The sequence below is a fragment of the Anopheles marshallii genome (genome assembly GCF_943734725.1).
Source record: "Anopheles marshallii chromosome X unlocalized genomic scaffold, idAnoMarsDA_429_01 X_unloc_265, whole genome shotgun sequence".
In the NCBI taxonomy this organism is placed as follows: domain Eukaryota; kingdom Metazoa; phylum Arthropoda; class Insecta; order Diptera; family Culicidae; genus Anopheles; species Anopheles marshallii.
Genome location: NW_026525852.1, coordinates 8,017 through 12,500, shown reverse-complemented (window position 1 = coordinate 12,500; position 4,484 = coordinate 8,017). Strand labels below are relative to the sequence as shown.

The window sequence follows — 4,484 nt, the reverse complement described above, 5'->3', positions numbered from 1 at the left end:
GCCGGACGTCCGCGAACCTCGGACAGTCGAAGAATACATGCTCGGCCGTCTCCAGGACTCCCGGGCACCTGGTACAGTCGGCGGATGGTGCAAGATGTTTCACGCACAAGTACTCATGGAAAAACCCATGGCCGGAGAGGATCTGAGCGAGGTGGAATGTCATCTCCCCGTGTTGCCGGTTCTTCCATGCCGCCAAGTCTGGGATGGTCCGGTGCGCCCATCGGGTGTAGCGGCTTTCCGATTCTAGCTGGTCCCACTGACGCTGCCACTCGTCAATTGTCCTCGTCCGCTCCTCGATGCGCAGTTCGCGTAGACTTGCTCCCGTCGTCCGATGCCGCTGGTAGCAACGAGCGTCTTCCGTCACCTGCAGCACGATGGGGATGACGCTGGCAAGGACCGTTGCCACCTCATGGCGCACTGTAATGAAGGTGCGAGCTACTGGCCGTGCGTACAGTCCTTGCACGCGGTTCAGCTGTCTGCAACACTCCCGGAGTCGGACTGCCTCGTGCCAAATCGGCGCGGCGTAACGGAGGGTGGAGTCCACCACCGATGCAAGCAGCCGCCGCTTCGCACTCTTTGGCCCACCATGATTTCGGAGCAGCCGGGAAATCCCCTGCGCCACACGGAGCGCTTTCGTCGTGGCCTGCTCTACGTGTGGCCTCCACGACAGGTGGTCCTCGATGACAACTCCTAAATATTTCAAGGTGCGGGTCGGCAGTTTCTCTACGCCATTGATACTCACCGGGACTCGGGTGTTGTCTCGTCTCATCGTAGACACAATGACCAGCTCGGTCTTGGCCGGAGCAAGCTCCAGGTGGTGTTGCGCCATCCACGAGCTGATCATTGCTACCGCCGTCTCCGCCAGTCCCGTCGCTGCCTCCGGCGTCGTCCCGCTCGCCAGCACCACGACGTCATCCGCAAAGCCGATCACTTCGGCGCCCTCAGGCAGCACCAGCCGAAGCACGCCGTCGTACATCGCGTTCCACAGGGTCGGGCCCAGGATTGAGCCCTGTGGAACGCCCGCCGTGACCGTACGACGCACTGGCCCCTCGCTGGTCTCGTACACCAGCCTCCTCTCAGAAAAGTAGCTGCGCAATATTTTCTGGAGGGCTGCAGGGACCATCAGCTTCTGCAGGGCAACCGCGATCGCCTTCCAGCTGGCAGAATTAAAGGCATTCCTGACGTCCAGTGCTGCCACCACCAGACATCGAGGATCCCGCTGGTTGGTGCGGTGAAACGTCCTCGCGTGTTGTCCTCGCTCTATCACCCGCTCGATGGCCTGAAGCGTGGAGCGACCGCGCCGGAACCCGTACTGCCTTGCTGACAGGCGAGGAGCATCGCTGTCCTCCAAGTGGTCGTTCAGCCGATCTAAGATCAGCCGTTCGAACCCCTTGGCGACTGCTCCCAGCATTAGCAGCGGACGGTGCGACGACGGATCGCCCGGCGGCTTACCTGGCTTCGTGACCAACACAAGGCGTGCCTCCTTCCATGCCGCAGGAAACTCCCCTCGCTCGAGCAGCTGATTGTACACCTTGGCGAAGACCTCCGGGTGCTTCCGCATTGCCGCCTTCACTGCGGCATTCGGGATGCCGTCCAGCCCTGGCGCCTTGGAGGTGGCCATCCGCTCGGCCAGCGAAAGAATTTCCGAGCTCGTGACCGGTCTCAGAGCCTCACTGCACGCGTCGATGTCCGGCCACTCAAATGCCGGATGGTCCGGGAACAAGGCTTCGACGATCGGACCTAGTACGGCTCGGTCCGTTTCCGGTGGTGCCCTGTTACGTAGTTTTGCTCGAACAACCTTGTAACCGAGTCCGAACACCTCGGCTTCGACCCCATCGATCAGCTCTTGCATACTGTCTTCCTTACTGCTGTGAATGGCGGCCTGCAGCAATCGTCGACAGTTCTGCAGCCTGGCCGACGTCACCGCACGTTCCGGAGGTTGGGCCCTGCGATGGGCGGCCTCCGCTGCTCCGCATTCCTCCCTCAGGCGCTCAATCTCTGGAGACCACCAGTACACCTGGGGCTTGCGATGGAAAGTAGCCCCGTGTACTCTCTCCATGATCTCATCGCACGCCTGGGTCAGTCCGCCGATCAGCCCCTCCGGAGTTGCGACCTGCTCAAAGTGGCCGCATGTGAGGGCGATGTCGAAGCACTTGTTATCGAATTGCGTCGTCTTCCACCGGGTCCCGGCGTGTCTGGCTGTCCCGTCTCGACTTCGCTGCTGCTGCTGGCCTCGTCGCTTGGGGCGTTGTCCTGGGACGCCCACCTGGAACTGGACGTAGGCATGGTCGCTGCTGGAAAAGCGATCGAGCACGCGCCAGGAGTCCGGTCGCGCAATAGTTTGGCTGGCAAAGGAAACGTCAACAACGCTTTCCCGCGCAACCCCGTTGCCCTTGAAAGTGGGCACGTTGCCGCGGTTCAGCGTATGCAGCGCCAGCTGCTCCACCACGCTCAGGAGCTCCTGCCCCTTCCGGGTGGTGCGCGCACTCCCCCACTCCTCGTTCCAGGCGTTGAAGTCCCCGGCCAGGACTGATGTTGCGTGTCCGACCAGCGACACCTCCACCGCACCGAGGAAGCTTTCGAAGTCTTCGATGCCGCTGCTGGGTGGCACGTAGCAGCTGGCGAACGTTACTCCCGCTATGGTGGCCACCACGAGTCCCGGGACGACGCTCCCCCAAAGCCGTTGAATAGGGTACGCCCCTGTTGCTATTATCGCCACGCTCTGTTCCGCATCGATGGCCCACCGCGGATCATCCCGAGGTGGTCGATATAGTTCGCAGGCAAGCACCACCTGAGCCCCTAACTCGCGAGCCGTCTGCAGCATGAGGTCTTGGGCTGCCCGGCTTCGCCCGAGGTTCACTTGCAGCACTTTTAGCGCCGGCACGTCGGATGCCCGACCGGGTGCGGGCCGCTGCACACGACGCAGCGCACCTCCGCCGTGCAGCTCTTCGCCTGGTGATCCGGCTTCCCGCAGCGAATGCAGCTTGTCGAGCGGTCCACTTCGCTCCTGCACGCAGCTCGGACGTGCCCCATCTCGAGGCACTTGTAGCACCGTTGCTGACGCGCCTGCAGAGGAGCCACCTTCCGGATCAGACACGATGTGTATTTGATCTTGACGCTCTTGTCGACCAGACCCTCCGCAGCCCTGGCTGTTACGCGGGCTATCGCCACTTTCGTGCCGTCCCAGGCAGGTCGCAGGCGAACCGATGTCTCCTCCACCTCGCATTGGCACAGGTTGGTCAGCGCCATCGCCACATCGGTCTCCTTCGCTAAAGGGTCGACAGCGTCCAACCGGATTTCGACCATAGGCGTGACCAGCCGAGCTGAGGCCGGCCGTTCTGCCTTTGCGCAGACCTGCTTGATGCACTGCAGAACTTCTGCAGCGTCCGCGCTCTCCTTCAGCTCCATGACAAGCCTGGAGCGTGTGGTGCGTCGCCCGACGCCTAGGGCCTCAGCATGTTTCTCCATTTCTGGAGCTGTTCGGACAGCCTGGTACACCTCCGTCCAGGTTTGTCCCTCAGCTGGGGCGATTTCAATAGCGTCCGGCTTGGTTTTTCGCTGCCGCTGACGCCGACCTCCTCGTTGTGCTCCAGGCTGGCTACCCCGGGCCTACAGGGATAACTGGCTTGTGGCCGCCAAGCGTTCATAGCGACGTGGCTTATTGATCCTTCGATGTCGGCTCTTCCTATCATTGTGAAGCAAAATTCACCAAGCGTAGGATTGTTCACCCTTTCAAGGGAACGTGAGCTGGGTTTAGACCGTCGTGAGACAGGTTAGTTTTACCCTACTGGTGTGTGCTGTATGCTGCTATCTTAACGGAATTCCTGTGCAGTACGAGAGGAACCACAGGTACGGACCACTGGCTCAATACTAGTTCGACCGGACTTTGGTATGACGCTACGTCCGCTGGATTATGCCTGAACGCCTCTAAGGTCGTATCCAATCCGAGCTGATAGCGCATCATAAACCCATTAGGTGATCGGAAGCTAGCGGGCTTAACAACCCTCTGAGATCCGTCGGTGCTGCCCCGTGCACACTGCCGTCTCATCCCCGCTATAGCACTAGACTGAGCCGCAACGGGCGGGTGTACGCTGCACGTGGAAGTACCTTATCACAGGGAACCCTGGTGGCTGTGCGCCCGTCGACCGTGGATACAACTAGTTTCGACACCTTCGACCGCCCGCAAACGACGGGACTACAGGCTGGGAGCTGCGAGTTGTAGAGATGCGTTCGCATCGATCCTCTCAGGCGACCCATGCTTGGTGGTGAAGTGGTTAGTTCGTGGAGTATAGGCTTGCTGCACTCGACAAGAGTGCTGCTTGCAAGGCTGTGGTGGTACGTATGGTAGTTGATGAGCATAGGCTTGCTGCACTCGACAAGAGTGCTGCTTGCAAGCCTATGGTGGTACGTGTACGGTAGTTGATGTGAGCATAGGCTTGCTGCACTCGACAAGAGTGCTGCTTGCAAGCCTATGGGTGGTGTGG

General features: G+C 60.7%; 1 pseudogene; it reads left to right on the top strand.

The window, feature by feature from the left end:
• Positions 1 to 4,271, top strand: part of LOC128717293 (large subunit ribosomal RNA) — an 8,752-nt pseudogene extending 4,481 nt beyond the window's left edge.
• Positions 4,272 to 4,484: the final 213 nt, after the last annotated feature.